At 45.8% G+C, this 25,303-nt stretch overlaps 1 long non-coding RNA gene across 1 annotated transcript in view; it reads left to right on the forward strand.

Annotated features, from left to right (window-relative positions):
- Positions 1-7,035: 7,035 nt before the first annotated feature.
- LOC134969046 (uncharacterized) overlaps positions 7,036-25,303 on the forward strand; it is a 53,500-nt gene continuing 35,232 nt past the window's right edge. Inside the window, exons 1-2 of the long non-coding RNA XR_010189385.1 lie at positions 7,036-7,147; positions 12,854-12,944. This is a non-coding gene — a long non-coding RNA (uncharacterized LOC134969046). The remainder of the gene's footprint in view (positions 7,148-12,853; positions 12,945-25,303) is intronic.

The following is a 25,303-nucleotide window of genomic DNA, read 5'->3' on the forward strand; positions in this document are numbered from 1 at the left end:
CTTGTCAGCAATCGGCGTACGAGGTTACATCCAGAAAATGTGGAGAAGATGATGTTCATTAAAATGAATTATAATCAATTCCTCCGTGGAGACATTGACCAGCAGCAATTGCCTCCACAAAGTAGTACACAGGGAGCTGAGATGGTGGATTCCAGTGGGGACGAATTGATAATCTGTGAGGAGGAGGATGTACACGGTGATATATCGGAGGATGATGATGAGGTGGACATCTTGCCTCTGTAGAGCCAGTTTGTGCAAGGAGAGATTAATTGCTTCTTTTTTGGTGGGGGTCCAAACCAACCCGTCATTTCAGTCACAGTCGTGTGGCAGACCCTGTCACTGAAATGATGGGTTGGTTAAAGTGTGCATGTCCTGTTTATACAACATAAGGGTGGGTGGGAGGGCCCAAGGACAATTCCATCTTGCACCTCTTTTTTCTTTCATTTTTCTTTGCGTCATGTGCTGTTTGGGGGGTGTTTTTTGGAAGGGCCATCCTGCGTGACACTGCTGCAGTGCCACTCCTAGATGGGCCAGGTGTTTGTGTCGGCCACTAGGGTCGCTTAGCTTACTCACACAGCTACCTCATTGCGCCTCTATTTTTCTTTGCGTCATGTGCTGTTTGGGGAATGTTTTTTGGAAGGGCCATCCTGCGTGACACTGCAGTGCCACTCCTAGATGGGCCAGGTGTTTGTGTCGGCCACTTGGGTCGCTGAGCTTAGCCATCCAGCGACCTCGGTGCAAATTTTAGGACTAAAAATAATATTGTGAGGTGTGAGGTGTTCAGAATAGACTGAAAATGAGTGGAAATTATGGTTATTGAGGTTAATAATACTTTGGGATCAAAATGACCCCCAAATTCTATGATTTAAGCTGTTTTTTAGGGTTTTTTGAAAAAAACACCCGAATCCAAAACACACCCGAATCCGACAAAAAAAAATCGGTGAGGTTTTGCCAAAACGCGTTCGAACCCAAAACACGGCCGCGGAACCGAACCCAAAACCAAAACCCAAAACCCGAAAAATTTCCGGTGCTCATCACTACCTAACAATTCAGGTTTTAAGGATATCCATGCTTGTGCACGGATGGTTTAATCATACTGACTGAATTACTAATTAAATCACCTGTGCCTAACATGTACTGTTAGGGTACCTTGAGTACCAAGGGCCTTATTCAGCAAACCAAAAAAGTTAGCAATTGGCAAAACCATGTTGCATTGTAGGTGGGGCAGATGTAACATGCCCAGAGAGCGTTAGATTTGGGTGGTGTGCAGTGCCGTAACTAGGTGTGTGCGATGGGGGCATTGCACACAGCGCAGTTAGGCTGTGGGCGCACCATCGCAACACACTGATTGCTCCTCACCAGCTGCGCCGCTGCCCGCTGTAGTGTAGTGTAATATTAGTAGCGCTGTGCCCGGCACCTTCCCTGCTAATATACATTACACTACAGCAGGCAGCTGCGCAGCGCTGCGCTGCCTGTGTAGACTCTCTCCCCACGATCAGTCCCCCTCTGACAGTCCGCCCCCCTCCTCCTGCTCTTCTCAGCACTGCATACATACACTTCCGGGAATGTCTATGAGATGACTCATCTCATAGACGGCTGCTGCTGCTGGTGCTGCCTTCGGTTCTCACAGGAGTGAAGTCTCTCTCTCCTCTTCTCACTCCCCTCGTCCCTCGTGCAGACTCAATGCTTACCAGGCATGACATGTAGGTGCTGCACATACATTAATCTAATGTGTTTGTGTATATATATTAGTGATGAGCGGGTTCGGTTTCTCGGAAACCGAACCCCCCCGAACTTCACCCTTTTTACACGGGTCCGAGCCATACTCGGATTCTCCCGTATGGCTCGGTTAACCCGAGCGCGCCTGAACGTCATCATCCCGCTGTCGGATTCTCGCGAGAATCGGATTCTATATAAGCAGCCGCGCGTCACCGCCATTTTCACTCGTGCATTGAAAATGTTAGGGAGAGGACGTGGCTGGCGTCCTCTCCGCTATTGTTGAACTTGATTGTGCTTTATTGCTTAATTGTGGGGAGGGCTGGGGAGCAGCTGTATAATATAGGAGGAGTACAGTGCAGAGTTTTGCTGATCAGTGACCACCAGTTATCCGTTCTCTGCTTGAAAAAAACGCTCCATATCTGTGCTCAGTGTGCTGCATATATCTGTGCTCACACTGCTTAATTGTGGGGACTGGGGAGCAGCTGTATTATATAGCAGGAGTACAGTGCAGAGTTTTGCTGACAGTGACCACCAGTATACGTTGTCTGCCTGAAAAACACTCCATATCTGTGCTCAGTGTGCTGCTTTATTGTGGGGACTGGGGACCACCAGTATAATTAATATTATATAGGAGGAGTACAGTGCAGAGTTTTGCTGACCAGTGACCACCAGTATATAATATATAGCATTATAATATATAGCATTATGGTACAGTAGGCCACTGCTGTACCTACCTCTGTGTCGTCATTAAGTATACTATCCATCTACATTCTATACCTGTGGTGCATTTCAGTTGTGCAGTTTGCTGACACAGTGACCACCAGTATACTATATATAGCAGTACGGTACGGAAGGCCACTGCTGTACCTACCTCTGTGTTGTCATTAAGTATACTATCCATCTACATTCTATACCTGTGGTGCATTTTAGTTTTGCAGTTTGCTGACACAGTGACCACCAGTATATATAGCAGTACGGTACGGAAGGCCACTGCTGTACCTACCTCTGTGTCGTCATTAAGTATACTATCCATCTACATTCAATACCTGTGGTGCATTTCAGTTGTGCAGTTTGCTGACACAGTGACCACCAGTATACTATATATAGCAGTACGGTACAGAAGGCCACTACTGTACCTACCTCTGTGTCATCATTAAGTATACTATCCATCTACATTCTATACCTGTGGTGCATTTTAGTTTTGCAGTTTGCTGACACAGTGACCACCAGTATATATAGCAGTACGGTATGGAAGGCCACTGCTGTACCTACCTCTGTGTCGTCATTAAGTATACTATCCATCTACATTCTATACCTGTGGTGCATTTTAGTTTTGCAGTTTGCTGACACAGTGACCACCAGTATATATAGCAGTACGGTACGGAAGGCCACTGCTGTACCTACCTCTGTGTCGTCATTAAGTATACTATCCATCTACATTCTATACCTGTGGTGCATTTTAGTTTTGCAGTTTGCTGACACAGTGACCACCAGTATACTATATATAGCAGTATGGTATGGAAAGCCACTGCTGTACCTACCTCTGTGTCGTCATTAAGTATACTATCCATCTACATTCTATACCTGTGGTGCATTTTAGTTTTGCAGTTTGCTGACACAGTGACCACCAGTATATATAGCAGTACAGTACGGAAGGCCACTGCTGTATCTACCTCTGTGTCGTCATTAAGTATACTATCCATCTACATTCTATACCTGTGGTGCATTTTAGTTTTGCAGTTTGCTGACACAGTGACCACCAGTATACTATATATAGCAGTACGGTACGGAAGGCCACTGCTGTACCTACCTCTGTGTTGTCATTAAGTATACTATCCATCTACATTCTATACCTGTGGTGCATTTTAGTTTTGCAGTTTGCTGACACAGTGACCACCAGTATATATAGCAATACGGTACGGAAGGCCACTGCTCTACCTACCTCTGTGTTGTCAAGTATACTAGCTTAGTCACACAGCTACCTTGGTGCGCCTCTTTTTTTCTTTGCATCATGTGCTGTTTGGGGACAATTTTTTTGAAGTGCCATCCTGCCTGACACTGCAGTGCCACTCCTAGATGGGCCAGGTGTTTGTGTCGGCCACTTGTGTCGCTTAGCTTAGTCACACAGAGACCTTGGTGCGCCTCTTTTTTTCTTTGCATCATGTGCTGTTTGGGGACAATTTTTTTGAAGTGCCATCCTGCCTGACACTGCAGTGCCACTCCTAGATGGGCCAGGTCTTTGTGTCGGCTACTTGTGTCGCTTAACTTAGTCACACAGCGACCTTGGTGCGCCTCTTTTTTTCTTTGCATTATGTGCTGTTTGGGGACAATTTTTTTGAAGTGCCATCCTGCCTGACACAGGAGTGCCACTCCTAGATGGGCCAGGTGTTTGTGTCGGCCACTTGTGTCGCTTAGCTTAGTCACACAGCGACCTTGGTGCGCCTCTTTTTTTCTTTGCATCATGTGCTGTTTGGGGACAATTTTTTTGAAGTGCCATCCTGCCTGACACTGCAGTGCCACTCCTAGATGGGCCAGGTGTTTATGTCGGCCACTTGTGTCGCTTAGCTTAGTCACACAGCGACCTTGGTGCGCCTCTTTTTTTCTTTGCATCATGTGCTGTTTGGGGACAATTTTTTTGAAGTGCCATCCTGCCTGACACTGCAGTGCCACTCCTAGATGGACCAGGTGTTTGTGTTGGCCACTTGTGTCGCTTAGCTTAGTCACACAGCGACCTTGGTGCACCTCTTTTTTTCTTTGCATCATGTGCTGTTTGGGGACAATTTTTTTTAAGGTGCCATCCTGCCTGACACTGCAGTGCCACTCCTAGATGGGCCAGGTGTTTGTGTCGGCCACTTGTTTCGCTTAGCTTAGTCACACAGCGACCTTGGTGCGCCTCTTTTTTTCTTTGCATCATGTGCTGTTTGGGGACAATTTTTTTGAAGTGACATCCTGCCTGACACTGCAGTGCCACTCCTAGATGGGCCAGGTGTTTGTGTCGGCCACTTGTGTCGCTTAGCTTAGTCACACAGCGACCTTGGTGCGCCTCTTTTTTTCTTTGCATCATGTGCTGTTTGGGGACAATTTTTTTGAAGTGCCATCCTGCCTGACACTGCAGTGCCACTCCTAGATGGGCCAGGTGTTTGTGTCGGCCACTTGTGTTGCTTAGCTTAGTCACACAGCGACCTTGGTGCACCTCTTTTTTTCTTTGCATCATGTGCTGTTTGGGGACAATTTTTTTGAAGTGCCATCCTGCCTGACACTGCAGTGCCACTCCTAGATGGGCTAGGTGTTTGTGTCGGCCACTTGTGTCGCTTAGCTTAGCCATCCAGCGACCTCGGTGCAAATTTTAGGACTAAAAATAATATTGTGAGGTGTGAGGTGTTCAGAATAGACTGGAAATGAGTGGAAATTATGGTTATTGAGGTTAATAATACTATGGGATCAAAATGACCCCCAAATTCTATGATTTAAGCTGTTTTTTAGGGGTTTAAAAAAAAAAAAAAAAAAACACCTGAATCCAAAACACACCCGAATCCGACAAAAATTTTTCGGTGATGTTTTGCCAAAACGCGCCCGAATCCAAAACACGGCCGCGGAACCGAATCCAAAACCAAAACCCGAAAAATTTCCGGTGCACATCACTATATATATATATATATCTATATATATATCTATATATATATCTATATACCGAGATAGATAGATATAGATATAGATATAGATATATAGATCTATATATATCTATATATATACCAGATATCCGAGACCAAAGAGATCTCAAAAGAGGGCACTCACCAGTCCAATAAATTAAAAGGCTTTTATTAGTTCATCGCAGTCATCAATAAATAGTCGACGTGTCGACCTATAAGGTCTTTTTCAAGACAGTCACCACAGACATCCAGTCAGCATGCCAGCTAACAGCATACTGACTATGCCTACCGGGTCCCCTTATATAGCAACACAGCAAACATTAATTAGACAATCATCAGTAATCAATGACCACACCTGACAATGCTGGCGCCCCAACACTGCATAAAGTATATCACAAGATAACACTAACACAAAGGTCTGTTACACCATACATATCAGCAGGTTCAATTATACACACCTGTTCCTAACCACCATCAGTCGGGGAGGCACAGTGCACACCCAGAAATACCGGAAGTGCATCATATGCGTTCCACCGGCTCACTACAAATAACAACAACGTAGGACACAAGCTAAACGTTCACAGATGCATATAATACATACCCACCAACTCACCAGATGCACTATACAGTGCATCTACAAATGATGCTGCAGTATATTTCACCCAATGTTGAAGACGCAAAGGCACAGTATATACACCCGGAAGCACCCGGAAAGTGCTTCTATTACACTTCACCAGCTAATGAGACACATCCTGTCATCCTCGTGGAACGCAAACCCGGAAGTGCCGGACGCGCATCACATGCGCTCCACACGTACAGCGGGCTGCGTTCCACTATATAGTTATAATAAACCATCAATGCCATAAATCTCAGCCTAGCCAATGTCATTGCTGCATGTAGACAAAACACCTATATATCATAGTTATCTAGTATTTTAAACAAATAAAATCTATTTAAAGCTCAATATTAACCATATAGGTGGAGGTAGATGAGAGAATGTAAGGCACTCCACTCCAATACAGCGACTATATGGAGCGCTCAACACAAAAGGTACCAGACAAGTGTATATACAGCAGTCTGGTACCTTTTGTGTTGAGCGCTCCATATAGTCGCTGTATTGGAGTGGAGTGCCTTACATTCTCTCATCTACCTCCACCTATATGGTTAACAGGATGTGTCTCATTAGCTGGTGAAGTGTAATAGAAGCACTTTCCGGGTGCTTCCGGGTGTATATACTGTGCCTTTGCGTCTTCAACATTGGGTGAAATATACTGCAGCATCATTTGTAGATGCACTGTATAGTGCATCTGGTGAGTTGGTGGGTATGTATTATATGCATCTGTGAACGTTTAGCTTGTGTCCTACGTTGTTGTTATTTGTAGTGAGCCGGTGGAACGCATATGATGCACTTCTGGTATTTCTGGGTGTGCACTGTGCCTCCCCGACTGATGGTGGTTAGGAACAGGTGTGTATAATTGAACCTGCTGATATGTATGGTGTAACAGACCTTTGTGTTAGTGTTATCTTGTGATATACTTTATGCAGTGTTGGGGCGCCAGCATTGTCAGGTGTGGTCATTGATTACTGATGATTATCTAATTAATGTTTGCTGTGTTGCTATATAAGGGGACCCGGTAGGCATAGTCAGTATGCTGTTAGCTGGCATGCTGACTGGATGTCTGCGTTGACTGTCTTGAAAAAGACCTTATAGGTCGAAACGTCGACTATTTATTGATGACTGCGATGAACTAATAAAAGCCTTTTAATTTATTGGACTGGTGAGTGCCCTCTTTTGAGATCTCTTTGGTCTCGGATATCTGGTATATGTGAAACTCTCCTTGGGGTTTTTTGAGGAGCACCCCTATATATGGATTTTTCTGATGTGAGTGCGGACTTTCAAAGAAATTATCTATATATATATATATATATATATATATATATAGAGAGAGATATATATAGATATAGATATAGATATAGATATATATATATATATATATATATATATATATATATATATATATATATATATATATATATATATATATATATATATAGAGATAGATAGATATGGAGTACTACTGTCTGTGACTCGGACGCTACCGTGCTGTGTAATGTGGCCGACGGATGCTACCGTGCTGTGTAATGTAGACGATGGACGCTACCGTGCTGTGTAATGTGGACGACGGACGCTACCGTGCTGTGTAATGTGACTGACAGACGTTACAGCGCTGTGTAATGTGATTGACCGAAGCTATCGCACTGTGTATTGCGACTAATGGATGCCACCACTCTGCGTAATGTGACTAATGAACGCTACCGTGTGGTGTAATTTGACTAATGGGCGCTACCGTGCAGAGTGATGTGAGTAACAGACGATACTGTGTGGCGTAGTGTGAGTAACGGGCACTACCATGCGGAGTTATGTGACTAATGGATGCTCCATGAAGCCAAACCCCTATTTTTTGATGCCCGTAACTAGCGGCGTGTGATTGATGGGGCAGGGGGGGGGGGGGGGGGGGTGTCAAATAAATTTCAAAACATGGCGGGGGGGGGGGTTGCCGATGCTGTTTCTTGCACACAGCGCTAAAATGTCTAGCTACGGCACTGGTGGTGTGTGTTCAAGCTGAAATCTAGATTGCAATGTAGAAATAGAGCATCCAGTATTTACCCTGCACAGAAACAGTATAACCCACCCAAATTTAACTCTCTTTGCACATGATACATCTGCCCCACCTGCAGTGCAACATGGTTTTGCCCAATTGCTAACTTTTTTGGTTTGCTAACAAACCTGAATAACCCCCCAACATTATGTTATTGACATTTTGACTGTCAGCAGCATAACTGTCAACCAAACATCCCCATCCCTATTCCAGCCAGGGGTACCTCAGTGAAGTTACAGTTATAATACAATATTTCAAATTAACAATACTACCATGTCTGCATTTTGGATGTAGTTATTTGACTGGTGGTCAGGAGACCGCTGGTCACAACACCTCCACCTAGATCCCGCCCCCTCACTATCCCGACAGTCGGCATGCAGACCAATAGAGACTATTTCCACTTGTCGATGTCCACGACACCCATAGAGAGGGAATAGAACCTGTGGCGAGCCCGCAGCGTGACGAGTGCAGGGACCCTGCAAAGGCCTTATTGCACTCACCCACCCCACCGCTGGCGTTCTGCGGCCGGGATGCTGACCGTCGGGATCCCGGCCACCAGTAACACGATATACACCCCTGCATTCTGCTAATGACATTTCTTGACTGTTGACATTTGACTGTTGCTAGCATGATTGCCAACTACACTATGTACTCAAAACTGATTGGACAGCAAATACTGTAGATTAACAAGATTTTATTGACATCAGTACTCTATAGGAACACCTCGTGCAGAAATTACTGAAAACACCCTTCATAGCAAACTGTCCACAAGTTACTAGACAACAGCAGGCAGTATGTTTTGCCATTCTGCCTTAAGTACAGTACAGTGACTAACTACGACACTGCAGGGCCGGCGCTACCATTAGGCAGCTTTAGGCAGCTGCCTATGAGCGCTGGCCACTGGAGGGCGGCAGGCTGTTGCTGAACCAGTTTTACTTGCTGGGCTATCCTAGTGGCTCGGGTCTGGCCAGCTGCCACTGTCAGTCACCCTCACCTCTGGCCAGGGCGAACTGGGTTTGCTGCGGCCCCTCTGCTGACGGACCCTGCACACAACCGCCCGGCAACAAGTGGGAACAGCTGCGGCTCCCGCTCACCTCTGCCGCCGTATTGGCTATAGCTCAGCCAGGCTGCGGTACACTTAAAGCATTTGGGGCCACCCTTATTGACTGTCAGAAGCTGACAGTCGGCCTGCTGCGCACTGCTGCTGTGTCTCTATACTGGCCAGACAGGCAGCAGCATTGTTTTCTCCCTCCTCGCTCTGCAGTGGCCCCTCTCAAGGCCGTAGGCAGGGAGGCCCGGTCACTGCACCCAGGCTTCCATGCTCCCTCAGCAGCCCACCATTTGCCACAAGCTTCTGGCAGCCTTGTATCTGCCTGACCCCGGCCAGCTCCACATCCTGCCCCTGCGAACTCAGTGTGCAGAGAGGACCGATGGAGTGGTGCCATGGAACCGCACATCTATGACACAAAGACCCCCCGCCACAATCATCAATAAAAGTAAGAGAAAATTGTGTATGTCATCTTGATATTAAAGCACATAAGGGTTGATAGGTATAATTTATATAAAGGAAGTGTGTGTGTGTAGAGGGGGGGGAGTGATAGCACAACACATATAAGGGGTGGGGTGGTGATCAACAGAAAATATATAAGGGGTACACAAAATTATAATATATATATATATATATATATATATACATACATACATACATACATACATACATACATACATACATACATACATACATACATACATATATACATATACACACAGCGGCATTGTCAGCTTTCGTATCCTGACCGCCTGGATCCAAACAGCTGGCAAATTAACTGCTTTCCATTTAGATATATATATTTATATTTGTGTATATGTGTGTGTATATATATATATATATATATATATATATATATATATATATATACTGCTCAAAAAAATAAAGGGAACACTAAAATAACACATCCTAGATCTGAATGAATGAAATATTCTTATTAAATACTTTGTTCTTTACATAGTTGAATGTGCTGACAACAAAATTACACAAAAATTATCAATGGAAATCAAATTTATTAACCCATGGAGGTCTGGATTTGGAGTTACACTCAAAATTAAAATGGAAAAACACACTACAGGCTGATCCAACTTTGATGTAATGTCCTTAAAACAAGTAAAAATGAGGCTCAGTAGTGTGCATGGCCTCCACGTGCCTGTATGACCTCCCTACAACACCTGGGCATGCTCCTGATGAGGTGGTGGATGGTCTCCTGAGGGATCTCCTCCCAGACCTGGACTAAAGCATCCGCCAACTGCTGGTCAGTCTGTGGTGCAACTTGGTGTTGGTGGATGGAGTGAGACATGATGTCCCAGATGTGCTCAATTGGATTTAGGTCTGGGGAACGGGCGGGCCAGTCCATAACATCAATGCCTTCGTCTTGCAGGAACTGCTGACACACTCCAGCCACATGAGGTCTAGCATAGTCTTGCATTAGGAGGAACCCAGGGCCAACCGCACCAGCATATGGTCTCACAAGGGGTCTGAGGATCTCATCTCGGTACCTAATGGCAGTCAGGCTACCTCTGGCGAGCATATGGAGGGCTGTGCGGCCCCCCAAAGAAATGCCACCATACACCATTACTGACCCACTGCCAAACCGGTCATGCTGGAGGATGTTGCAGGCAGCAGAACGTTCTCCTTGGCATCTCCAGACTCTGTCACGTCTGTCACATGTGCTCAGTGAGAACCTGCTTTCATCTGTGAAGAGCACAGGGCGCCAGTGGCGAATTTGCCAATCTTGGTGTTCTCTGGCAAATGCCAAACGTCCTGCACGGTGTTGGGCTGTAAGCACAACCCCCACCTGTGGACGTCGGGCCCTCATACTTCCCTCATGGAGTCTGCTTCTGATCGTTTGAGTAGACACATGTACATTTGTGGCTTGCTGGAGGTCATTATGCAGGGCTCTGGCAGTGCTCCTCCTGCTCCTCCTTGCACAAAGACGGAGGTAGCGGTCCTGCTGCTGGGTTGTTGCCCTCCTACGGCCTCCTCCACGTCTCCTGATGTACTGGCCTGTCTCCTGGTTGCGCCTCCATGCTCTGGACACTACGCTGACAGACACAGCAAACCTTCTTGCCACAGCTCGCTTTGATGTGCCATCCTGGGTGAGCTGCACTACCTGAGACACTTGTGTGGGTTGTAGACTCCGTCTCATGCTACCACTAGAGTAAAAGCACCGCCAGCTTTCAAAAGTGACCAAAACATCAGCCAGAAAGCATAGGAGCTGAGAAGTGGTCTGGGGTCACCATCTGCAGAACAACTCTTTTATTGGGGGTGTCTTGCTAATTGACTATATTTTCCATCTGTTGTCTATTCCATTTGCACAACAGCATGTGAAATTGATTGTCAATCAGTGTTGCTTCCTAAGTGGACAGTTTGATTTCACAGAAGTGTGATTGACTTGGAGTTACATTGTGTTGTTTAAGTGTTCCCTTTATTTTTTTTATTGAGCAGTGTGTATATATATATATATGTATGTGCTCATGTTCAGAATGTGGGACCCCCTGAGCTATCAATTTCACTATCCACGTGGACATGTAATATAAATAGTAACCTTTGGCGAGTGACGGTACATGTTTTACTGTTCTGAACAAGTTTAATGATGTTCTGAACTTGAACTATGTATATATGCATTTTTGCACAGTACAGCCACATATTTTTATTTTACGCACCAGCAAACTACAGGTAGCTCACTGGCCAGTGCACACAGCTATGTGGGAGACAATTACTTCATTATTTTGAATCTGGAACCGTCCACAATCCAATCGCAGTCAATCATAATGTGGCATACTGTGTTAGGGAAGTACTACTGTGTGGCATATTGTTATAAGGGGTATTACTGTGTGTGTCATAATGAGTAAGTGGCATTACTGTGTGGCATAATGTATAGGGGCATTTCTGTGTGGCATAATGTATAGGGGCATTACTGAGTGGCATAATGTATAGGGGCATTACTGTATGACATAATATAAGTGGTACTACTACTGTGTGGCATGTTTATAAGGAGTACTACTGTGTGGCAGGATGTGAGTGGGCTCTGTGTGACAGAACTTGAATGGACTCTACTGTGTGGCATAATGTGTGATTTAATGTAAATGGGCTCTTTTGTGGTGTAACATGAATAAGGGGCACTACTGTGTGATATGAAGTGAATAAGTGACACTACTGTGTGATGTAACTTGAATAAGGGGCACTACTGTGACGTAATGTGAATAAAGGTGGGGGGGGGGAGTAGACGTAAGTTTTGCCTAGGGTGCCAAGAAACCTTGCAACAGCCCTGCGACACTGAAATCAGTCTAATTTGTCCCGAAGGTTCTCATTGAGCTTAAGATCTGGACTCTGAGCTGGTCAGTCCATCTGGGTTACCAAATTTTCTATATACCAGTCCAGCGTCACCCCGTACATGTGACATAGTCGCCCTGTAAATGTGATCCCCTTTTCAAACTTGGTTAGCTCCTTCTGGCAAGCCATTTCATTAGCAAATGATCTAATCAGTGCCCCTCTACCCATTTTATACCTTTACGAACACGTGTCTGCTGCAGGAGCACACCATTCCACTTGCATGTGGGGGACGTGTCTAATCACCTTTGTCTACATAATGTATTTAACTACAGTACACACACTACAGGTCTCAAAGGCCCATAGGAACATTTTATTATTGGGATTTTGAGCTTGATGAATAGAACCCAAAATGTATAAATAAATTCATATTTTGTATCTTTTGTGTAGTGTTGGATTCAAATGCATCTCCGTTCATTCATGTCATTTCTGTTCTGCAGCCAACAGGACTTCATCAACTTCAGAAGAAGAAGAGGAGGAAGGGAAGGGATAAAAAGAATATAAGACTAAAAGAATGGAAAGATGGTGCAGGCAAGAGGAAAAGTGCATATTGGGGGCAAAATGGAAAAATGTTGGAGGATTTATATAATGACAGACAAAAGGAGATAGACACAGGTGGGGGTGGAGTGTGTGGATGATGGACAGTGCTATTTGGTAACCTCCAGTGTAAATCTAAATTAAATAAAAAAATAAATTAAAAAAAAAGACTAAGGGCCTAATTAAGACCCCATCACTAATATGTAAAAATCACTATGAGGCCATTTTTGCACATCTGTACATCCGTTTAAGGGTCACGATCCGGACAACAGAGGCGTGTCTGGACCATTGCTGGGGTGGGTCGCGGTGGCTGCGTAACTTCAAACGCAGCCGCTGTGACCGAAAACATGGCAGGTAGCCGTCTGCCTTCACAACTAGGCTGCATAGGCAGAGGGCTACTCAAAACATGTGCATGGCCGCCATGCGATTCTTTCACATGTCTGCGGGAGAGGCAGGCAGGACCTGGTATGCGGGGCAGACTTGCCCTGTGCTGGGCCTCCACCCCACATGCCAAAGAGTTTAATCGTACATGTGCATTTTTACGCATGTCTATGATCAGGTCTGAATTACCCACTATATGTATTGCTCCTTATTAAATAACTATGTGGCTTGAATTTAAAAATTATATTTATTTTACTCAATTAATATGCAAAGATAAACATATATACATCACATATCAAAACAATAACATAAAAGTCAGATTTAATCATTTAATTAATTATAAAAACCTGTATCAGACTCTAGCTCACAGCTGGATAGATGAAACATACAGTATATGGGGGGTAATTCCAAGTTGATCTCAGCAGGAATTTTTTTTAGCAGTTGGGCAAAACCATGTGCACTGCAGGGGGGCAGATATAACATGTGCAGAGAGAGAGAGAGATTTGGGTGGGGTGAGTTCAATCTGCAATCTAAATTGCAGTGTAAAAATAAATCAGCCAGTATTTACTCTGCACAGAAACAAAATAACCCACCCAAATCTAACTCTATCTGCAGATGTTATATCTGCCCCCCCCTGCAGTGCACATGGTTCTGCCCAACTGCTAAAAAATTTCCTGCTGCGATCAACTTGGAATTACCCCCATAGCCAATTGCTGCCAAACAGTAACTGATATTGCCAATAAAGTGTTTCTTTAAGCAGGTAGTAATACACAAAGCGTAGTAGATAATTGTAGCACACAAAGGAAACATTTGTATCCACCTGATGTAGTATAGCAAATCTTGTTAGTTAAGTGCCATCTGTCATGCACAGTCAGTTAGTGGTTGTAGAAGATTGTGTGTTATAACGCTTTTATACTAAAACAAACTGTTCTACCTGTTCTTTGCACGGGAGTTTCTGATTTTCATGGTTGTACATATAAATGAGTGATAAAAATGTGGTAAATCTATAGAGATGTACATTTGAGACATCTTAATTTAAGTAAATATTAATCTATGGTCCTTGGTGTTACCCAAGGTGCACCCGTAGTAGATACGGTAAAAAGTGACAGGACTATTTTTGGATATATATATATATATATATATATATATATATATATATATATATATATATATATATATATATATATATATAAAAAAACTTTTTCTGACCGGCACTCCAATACAAGCGTTGCTTCACCCGGTGCACGTCTTAGATCCATAGCAAGATCCTAGTATACGCTCCACATCGACGGCACACAAGGGCTAAATAACTGTACACTCCAAAAGCAGCTTTGCCAACGTTTCAAAGTATAAACTTTGATGAAAAAGTATAAACTTTGAAACATTGCCAAATCTGCTTTTGGAGTGTACAGTTATTTAGCCCTTGTGTGCTGTCGATGTGGAGAGTATATATAAAACAAGTCGCACCCAGGAGCCATACAGGGGTGCTTCCTGGGTGTGACCCTTCAAGAGACCCCTTTCAGACAGCGGCCCAATCCAGCCTTTTGCCGGGTTGACGATGTCACTGCTGACATGTGCGGAGGCGACGCTTCTCTATACAGTGAACGGGTCCCAGGTCACATTGACCCGGTTAACCCGTTTACACTGCACCATGAGCCGGGTCCTTCCCAGGACTAACCATGCAAGCTAGCCAGGTTGGATTCCTGGGTAACTGGATCCGGGTTAACCTTTTTACACTGAGCCACTCACCGGGTTATCACAGCAATAACCCGGGTTTTTAGTGGCAGTGTAAAATGAGTATTAGTAAAAGCTTTTATGTGCATAATAGAAAGTGTGCAATACCTACTACTGGTGTGCTAGGGGTGGTATTCAGTATGCCGGCTGTTGGGATCCCAGCGCTCAGTATACCTGCACTGGAATCTCGACACCTGGCATACCAACAACTATTCTCCCTCTTGGGGGTCCACGACCCCCCTGGAGGTAGAATAAATAGCATGGCAGCATAGCGCACCACTGTGCCAACAGCGTGGCAATCGCAGCGAGCCCGCAGGGGGCTCATTTGCGCTCGCCCAGCTGTCAGTATGCCGGCGGTCAGGATCCCAGCACCAGTATGTTGGCCGCCGGGATCCCAGCCGCCGGCATACCATACTACACCCATGTGCTAGTGCAGGTACAATTCCTAATGTATGGTCTCCAATAAATTCAATGAATAACTCCTATATTAATATTTACCCCTTGAGGTGTAACTCTTTTTGGATGCTTGGCCATGCTCTGAACAGCTGCATGTCTCCAAGCCTTCTGCAAGTGAAACCAGATGTTACCCTCCTATTGAATAAGGAATATTACCCTCCAGCGAGACAGGACTGCCGAGCTGAAATATATGGCTAGCGTGGCCACACTGATTAGTTCTATCCAAAAAGAGTAATGGTGTGTACACACGGTTAGATAAATCTGTAAGATTTTGACTGTATAGTCAAAATCTTAAGGAAAGTTAGTGCACATCTCAAGGTGTTAAGGTGTGTACACACGGTGAGATCCTTTCTATGCCCGAGTTTGACTATACGATTTCCCTTGAATTCCCCCTTAGCCCAGATAGCACAGATAGCACAGATTTGACTTATCTGTACTTTCAATTTTGTCCATGTACGATTTTGACTATACTTTGTACAAGAATCTAGATAGTACACTAGAAAGTCAAGATTGACTTGCCTGCACAGTCTATCCTTGCGATACCGACCCCACGGGAGTGCGCATCGGGATCGAATAGGTATCGCAAGCTGCCTAAAGGAGACCATACATTTGGAACTGTGGGCCTAATTCAGACCTGATTGTGGATGTGCTAAATTTAGCACATTTACGATAATTTTCTCAGACATGCGGGGGGACGCCCATATGTCTGGCTCTGCCCCCCCCCCCTTCCCCCGCACTGGTGTGAAAGCATCGCACAGTGGCGATGCCTTAGCATCCGGCGAGTAGCTCCATGCCTGTGCAGCTAGTGCACATCCTAGCTGTGCTGGCAGGCAGCTACCCACTGCGTCCCGGGTCGCAGAAGCTGCGTGTGACATCACGCAGTTGCCGCTGCCCGCCCCCGCAATGGTCCAGACATGCCTGCATTGTCCAGAACATGCATAGCCAATGTGAATGCCAAATTGCTTTCTCACAAATATTTAAAATGCCCGCTCTAATATATATTGAAACGCCTGCACCTATTATTACCATATCCCATGAATGTGCACTATACATCGCAAAACACTGCATCCCATAAGAGAAAACAATACACCCACACATTATCTGAGTTCCAAAGCTCATTGATGTATATATTTGTTATTAAAAGGGTATGGATTCAATATATTACAATATACAGTATACCTATAGTTACATGGTTACACAGTAAGCAGTTAATACATACAGTTACATACAGTTACAGTTACAGGCCAGCGATACAATTACCATTCCCTCAATGCATCTTATGTCTATCTCTCTGTAAATAAATACAGGAACTGATCTGCCAGCAAGTCCATCATCCTCTGAGACCAAAAAGCAATTGCAATCCTGTGTGATCAGCAATGTGTTATCTAGTTTTTGGGGGAGGGATTCATGATGAGTCACTAGTCACTTTGTATATGCTAATCAGGTTCAGCCTTAAAGACATCCAAAAGGCTGGCCTGAGTTTCCTGTCCACTACCTGTTTGGAATATCTATTGTTCTAATAAAAGTGATTTTAGCTTACATGCATATAATCATAATTATTTGTTGCAATGTCCTACAACTTTATAACAAGTATCAAATGAATCTACACATTAATCTGGTTGCTTTAATAGTAAATATGACCGGTCTATCTGGTTTCGTTCAAATAATACACATACATGACATTACTTCATTAGATAATTTTAAATCATCATGATGTCTGGCGCTTGATATTATTATAGTTATGTACTGTATGAAATAAGTGTCGAATCCATCTCTGTGGCATGTCCATGTAAATGTGTGTTACCATATATTGCTAGGAAAAGGATCAAATTTCCAAAACCACCCGCTGGCGGTGATGCAGGGCAGTCAGGAGCAAGTTCTGACATCTGGGCCGGACTGAAGGACTTGCCAACGATTACTGACATGTCGTCTACTGTCACTGCATATGATTCTGTCACCATTGAAAGGTGGAGGATTATACGAGTGACAGTATCACTGTAGGCAGTCCGTACGTATACTGGCAGGAAAAAGAGGCCATTTGGAGGCCCTTGCACAAACTGGCTTTATTTTACCTAAGTTGCCCCCCCTCCAGTGTGTACTCCGAAAGAGTGTTTAGTGCAGCCGGTAACCTTGTCAGCGATCGGCGTAGGAGGTTACTTCCAGAAAATGTGGAGAAGATGATGTTCATCAAAATGAATTATAATAAATTCCTCCGTGGAGACATTTACCAGCAATTGCCTCCAGAAAGTACACAGGGACCTGTGATGGTGGATTCCAGTGGGGACGAATTAATACTCTGTGAGGAGGAGGATGTACACAGTGAAAGGGGTGAGGAATCGGGGGATGAGGATGAGGTGGACATCTTGCCTCTGTAGAGCCAGTTTGTGCAAGGAGAGATTGATTGATTGCTTCTTTTTTGGTGGGGGCCCAAACCAACCAGTCATTTCAGCGACAGTTGTGTGGCAGACCCTGTCGCTGAAATGATTGGTTTGTTAAAGTGTGCATGTCCTATTTGTACAACATATGGGTGGGTGGGAGGGCCCAAGGACAATTCCATCTTGCACATCTTTTTTTTATTTATCTTTGCATCATGAGCTGTTTGGGGACTTTTTTTAAGTGCCATCGTGTCTGACACTGCAGTGCCACTCCTAGATGGGCCAGGTGTTTGTGCCGCCCACGTGGGTCGCTTAGTTTAGTCATCCAGCGACCTTGGTGCAAATTTTAGGGCTAAAAATAATATTGTGTGGGGTGTTCATAATAGACTGGAAATGAGTGGAAATTATGGTTATTGAGATTAATAATACTATAGGATCAAAATTACCCCCAAATTCTATGATTTAAACTGTTTTTGAGGGTTTTTTGAAAAAAAAAAAAACCCCACCTGAATCCAAAACGCACCCGAATCCGACAAATTCGAAAGGGAGGTTTGCCAAAACGCGTCAGAATACAAAACACGACCGCGGAACCGAATCCAAAACCAACACACAAAACCCGAAAAATGCCCGCTGCACATCTCTAGTCCAAGGTCCACCAACACTGATCCATGGGTCAGAGGAGAATGTGCTAAGGTCCTCCAACAAGTGACTCCTCAATCATCATGTGCTGTACTCCTCCAAATCAGAACTGAGCACATGCTCCTCTGACCTCTTTGCTGAATATTATGAGATTATGGACTGATCAGTGAGAACTGCAGGGACCTGCCCTGCCGCTCTCCACAGATGACCTGTCCCTGACCACTCCATAGTGCATCTGATTGTACATGCATAAATAAGCAGGGCAGGTGGAATTTTATCCCCTGGGTCCCTCTGGGCCCTAGGCCATCACCTGTACCACTTTGTTGGTTATCCAGCTCTGCACACAGGCAAGTAAATGAATAAAACCTTAGCATACTGTATTTAACTGCAGTAATACATAACTTTGTGTTTTGGGTGAAGTTATCTTAAGAGGTGTAAAATACAGTAATAATTTATAGGAGCTACAGTATTGCCAGGAAATTTAAGTTAACAGTGTGACCTTAACATCTGTAACACTTTCAAACCTGATAACATTTGAAGACTAGAAATGGAAGGGCAAATCAATGTAATGCTTGCTGTGAAAAGCAATATATAGCTTCATTATAGACATTAGCACAATTCTGAAGGTCAGTGCACTGGACAGGCCGTCACAGTCTCTGGTGTCTGTAAACATTGGTGACAATTTCTATTGTTAAGACACAATAGTCATCAGCTTAGAGCCTTAGGGAACAAGTTACTGTAATATGAAAAACATATATATAGTGTACTGCTAGTCTTTTAGCTTGGTCACAGTGACTTCCCTGCAATCTTCTTATTTTTAACCCTAGTTGTTTTTCTGGTTTATGTTAAACCATTTTTTATGTCCCGATACATCTGTGAAGGCATTTAGTATGTTTGACCGGCAGTCAGGAGATCACCGGTCACAATACTGACGGAGGGAATCCGGTATGTCGGGTGGCCGGTGTGGGGGGGCAAGTGGAACGAAGCCCCTTGCGAGCTCGGTGGCTTGCTGTGCTCGTCACAGGTTATAGTCCCACTCTATGGATGTCATGGACACCCACGAGTAGGAATAGCCTCTGTTGGTCGGCATGCCGACCATTGCGATTTTCAGATTCCGGGATCCTGGCGTCGGTATTGTGACCGGTCACATTAACATAACCCCTGTGAAGAATCAACATGCCAGCTATGAGGCAGGATGTAATGGAGTCCGAGTTTACCCAACGTGCGGGATGCCGGGTGTACTCGGACGTTTTCTAAAGGCACAGCCATTTACAAGGCATAACTCAGACTCCATTACATCCCACCCATAATGTGACTGTAAAACATCATAAAATATTGTGAAATGTTAAATAATATTGACTTTGTAAACAAGATGAAAATACAAATATATTACATATATATTTTAATACAGTAATATTTTTTTATTATATTGAATACAGAAACCTTTGACTTTCATAACAGAGCCACTGTTAAGATATCAAATGACATGATAATGGGTGGAAATCAGTGGCAAAACTAATGGTAGTGCAGCTGATTCATTGCAATGGGGCCCGCTGCAATTAAGGGTTCCGCAGCCATGAGTATTATGCACAACAGCCAGCCAGTTGCTAAAAGTAATAATACATTAATATACTGCTGCGCCATTGGCCATTAAAAACTTGGAGGAGGCAGTCTGGCCACAAGAAAGGAGGAGGGTCCTATCCTTGCTGCTTCCCGCCCCTCCCCTCCAAACAGTCCATTCTCATGTGCACAACACAGCCGCAAACTGATGGAATGCCGCTGTCAGCCATGAGACTCAATCATTAAGTCTCAATGCTTCTCAAGAGTGGCAGAACAGGACAGACCTGTATGGCTGGGAAGGCAGAGTGAGCAGGAGCGAGGCAGTTTAATGATGTCTACAAATTATTCAATACCTATCTCACCAGACTGCCCACCTTCAAGTTTGCCTGCAAATAGCTGGAGATTATAGATCCTTGGAGGTGATCTAGTGAGTGCAGCAACAGGAGGAGAGGTCTTCTTCAACTCCTCTGAATAGTAACCCAATGCCTCCCAGACTGGAGGTCACCTTCTGCCTCTCCCTGTCACCTTCTACCCATCACCCCCTGCCTCTCCTTGTTATCCTTTACTTCTGCCTGTCAACCTTTGCCTCTACCTTATTACCATCTGCCTCTCCCCATCAACCTCTGCCCGTATCCCTATTCATTTCCCTGTCACCCTCTGCCTCTCTCCATTACCCTCTGATCTTCCCCACTACCCTCTGCCTTTCACCCTTTGCAACTACCCTATCACCTTCTGCTTATCTCCCATTGCCTCCCACTGTCACCCTCTGCATCTCCCCATCACCTCTTCCTCTCCCCATTGTCCTCTGCCTTTCCCCATCATCCTCTGCACATCTCCCTCTGCCTCTCCAAGTCATCCTTTCCCTATCACTCTCTACCATCCTCTGCCTCTCCCCATTACTCTCTGCCTCTCCTCATTGCCCCCTGTCACTGCCTGGCACCCTCTACCTATCCCTGTCAGCCTCTGCCAATCTGCCCCTCCCTGTCATCCTCTGCCTCTCCCCATTACACTCTGCCTCTCCCCCATTTGCCTCTGTCTTTCCCCCATCATCCTCTGCTCATCTGCCTCTTCCACATCACCCTCTTCCCATCTGCCTCTGCCTCTCCAGGTTACTCTTTCCTCATCGCCCACTGCCTGTCATCCTTTGCCTCTCTCCATCACTCTCTGCCTCTACTCATTTCCCCCTGCCACTGCTTGTCACCCTCCCCATCACCCTCTGCCCATCACCCTGTGCCTCACTCCCATCACCTTCTCTCTGTCATCCTCTGTCTCTCCCTCATCACTCTATACCTCTCCTCCATCACCCTCTGCCTCTACTTATTGTCTCCTGCCATTGTCTATCACATTTTGTCTCCCTGTGGCTCTCTTCTGTTGACCTCTACCTGCCAAACTCTGCCTCTCCCCATCACCCTCTGCCTCTTTCCCGTCACCTGCTGGCCATTTTGCTTTGTCCAAGTCACCCTTTCCCTATCAACCTCTGTATGTCCTCCTCTGCCATCACTCTTTGCCTCTCCTCATTGCCCCCTGCCACTTAATATCACCCTCTGCTTCTCCCTGTCACCATCTGCCCATTTGAATCTCCCTGTCACCCTCTGCCAATCCTCCATTGCCTTCTGTCTCTCCCCCATCATTCTCTGCCCATTTCCTCTGCTCATCTCCCTCTGCTTCTCCAGGTCAGCCTTTTCCCATCACTCTCTGCCATCATTCTCTGCCTCTATCAATCACTCTCTGCCTCTCCTCATTGACCCCTGCCACTGCCTGTCACACTCTGCTTCTCCCTGTCACACTCTGCTAATCACCCTGTGCCTCACTCCAATCACCCTCTTCCTGTCATCCTATGCCTCTCCCCCTTAACCCTCTGCCTCGCCTTCATCACTCTCTGCCTGTTCACATTACCGTCTACCTCTCCTTATTGTCTCCTGCTACAACCTTTCACCCTTTTTTATCAACCATCACCTACTGCCCATCTCCTTCTGCCTTTCTCTGTAACCTCTGCCTTTCCCCCAATTACCTTCTGCCCATCACTCTGTGCCTCTCCCCTGTCACCCTCTCCCTGTCACCTTCTGCTTCTCCCCCATCACCCTCTGCCCATCTCACTTTGCCTCTCCAGGTCACATTCTCCCCATCACCCTCTGCCTGTCACCTTCTGCCTCTCCCCTTTCACCCTCTGCCTCTCCCCTGTCCCCCTCTGCTCATCTCCCTCTGCATCTCCTTGTCACCTTCTGCCTCTCCCTCATCAACATCTTCCTCTCCCCATATCCCTCTGGAGAGATATTCAGACATCTTTATTGTCACCGCCGGCGCTGAGGCCACTGGAAGAAAGAGTGGAGAGATCTCAGGTGTCAGAAAGTTGTTTTGCACAGTGAGCTTTAGGAAAATCCTTTCTGTCATTTAAACTGTCCATTACCCTTTCCTATTGTGCTTACACTGAAGTCTCAAGGAGCCCTTGGATTCCAGCCACATGAATAATCTTAGAGATTTGACTTTAACTACAACATGGAATTACTGTTGGTTCTGAAGATTTAGACACATTCCAACAGCATCTGCAACTCCTGAGACTATTCAGCCGCTGATCTGTTCCCATTTCAGTCACTGATACAGTATATGATCTTATTCAGCATTATTTCTCTAACGTCCTAGTGGATGCTGGGGACCCCGTAAGGACCATGGGGAATAGACGGGCTCCGCAGGAGACTGGGCACTCTAAAGAAAGATTTAGTACTACCTGGTGTGCACTGGCTCCTCCCTCTATGCCCCTCCTCCAGACCTCAGTTAGAATCTGTGCCCGGCCAGAGCTGGGTGCTTTTAGTAGGCTCTCCTGAGCTTGCTAAGAAGAAAGTATTTTAGTTTAGGTTTTTTATTTTCAGAGAGCTTCTGCTGGCAACAGACTCTCTGCTACGGGGGACTGAGGGGAGAGAAGCAAACCTACTAACTGCGGCTAGGTTGCGCTTCTTAGGCTACTGGACACCATTAGCTCCAGAGGGATCGAACACAGGTACCTAACCTTGATCGTCCGTTCCCGGAGCCGTGCCGCCGTCCCCCTCGCAGAGCCAGAAGTACATAAGCATGAAGACATCGAAATCGGCGGCAGAAGACTCCTGTCTTCACTTAAGGTAGCGCACAGCACTGCAGCTGTGCGCCATTGCTCCCGCAGCACACCCACACACTCCGGTCACTGTAGGGTGCAGGGCGCAGGGTGGGGGGGGGGGCGCCCTGGGCAGCAATTAAGGTACCTTTTGGCAAAATATTGCATATATCCAGTCAGGCACTGGATATATGTTCGAGCCCCCGCCATTTTTTACATATACAAGCGGGACAGAAGCCCGCCGCTGAGGGGGCGGGGCCTTCATCCTCAGCACACCAGCGCCATTTTCTCTTCACAGCTCCACTGGAAAGATGCTCCCCAGGCTCTCCCCTGCAGTATCCAGGTACAAGAAGGGTAAAAAAGAGAGGGGGGGGGGGGGGGGCACATAAATTTAGGCGCAAAACGATCACAAACAGCAGCTACGGGGTAATCACTAAGTTACAGTGTAATCCCTGGGTTATATATATATATATATATATATATAGCGCTGGGGTGTGTGCTGGCATACTCTCTCTCTGTCTCCCCAAAAGCCTTAGTGGGGTCCTGTCCTCAGTCAGAGCATTCCCTGTGTGTGTGCGGTGTGTCGGTACGTTAGTGTCGACATGTTTGATGAGGAAGGATATGTGGAGGCAGAACAAGTGCAGATGAATGAGGTGTCGCCGACGACGGTGCCGACACCTGATTGGATGGATATGTGGAAGGTGTTAAATGATAATGTAAGCTCCTTGCATAACAGGTTGGATAAAGCTGTAGCCTTGGGACAGTCAGGGTCGCAACCCATGCCTGATCCTACAATGCAGAGGCCGTCAGGGTCTCACAAGCGCCCACTATCCCAGATGGTTGACCCGGATGCCGACACGGAGTCTGACTCCAGTGTCGATGACGATGATGCAAAATTACAGCCTAAAATGACTAAAGCCATCCGCTACATGATTATAGCAATGAAGGATATATTGCACATATCAGAGGAAAACCCTGTCCCTGACAAGAGGGTTTATATGTATGGGGAGAAAAAGCAAGAAGTGACTTTTCCCCCTTCACATGAATTAAATGAATTATGTGAAAAAGTGTGGGATTCTCCCGATAGGAAGGTAGTAATTTCCAAGAGATTACTGATGGCGTATCCTTTCCACCAACGGACAGGTTACGCTGGGAATCCTCCCCTAGGGTAGACAAGGCGTTGACACGCTTATCTAAGAGGGTGGCCCTGCCGTCTCAGGATACGGCCGCCCTAAAGGATCCTGCGGATAGAAAGCAGGAAGCTATCCTGAAGTCAATTTATACACATTCTGGTACTCTACTGAGGCCAGCAATTGCTTCGGCCTGGATGTGTAGTGCTGTAGCAGCATGGACTGATAATCTCTCGGAGGAGATAGATACCCTGGACAGGGAGACTGTTCTACTGACCCTGGCACATATCAAGGACGCTGTCATATATATGCGAGATGCCCAGAGGGACATTTGCCTGCTGGGCTCTAGAATTAACGCAATGTCCATTTCTGCCAGAAGGGTCTTATGGACTCGGCAATGGACAGGGGATGCCGACTCTAAAAAACACATGGAGGTTTTGCCTTATAAGGGTGAGGAATTATTTGGGGACGGTCTCTCAGACCTAGTTTCCACTGCTACGGCAGGGAAGTCAAATTTCTTGCCTTATGTTCCCCCACAGCCGAAGAGAGCAAGAAAGTCAGAGGGGCATCCTTTCTTGCCAGAGGCAGGGGTAGAGAAAAAAAGCTGCACCATGCAGCTAGTTCCCAGAAACAAAAGTCCTCCCCGGCTTCCACTAAGTCCACCGCATGACGCTGGGGCTCCACAGGCAGAGCCAGGAGCGGTGGGGGCGCGTCTCCGAAATTTCAGCCACCAGTGGGTTCGCTCACAGGTGGATCCTTGGGCTATACAAATTGTGTCTCAGGGATACAAGCTGGAATTCGAGGTGACGCCCCCTCACCGTTACCTAAAATCGGCCTTGCCAGCTTCCCCCATGGAAAGGGAGGTGGTGCTGGCGGCAATTCACAAGCTATACCTCCAGCAGGTGGTAGTAAAAGTTCCCCTCCTTCAACAGGGAAGGGGTTACTATTCCACTATGTTTGTGGTACCGAAACTGGACGGTTCGGTCAGACCCA

This window comes from Pseudophryne corroboree, chromosome 11, assembly GCF_028390025.1.
Source record: "Pseudophryne corroboree isolate aPseCor3 chromosome 11, aPseCor3.hap2, whole genome shotgun sequence".
In the NCBI taxonomy this organism is placed as follows: Eukaryota; Metazoa; Chordata; class Amphibia; order Anura; family Myobatrachidae; genus Pseudophryne; species Pseudophryne corroboree.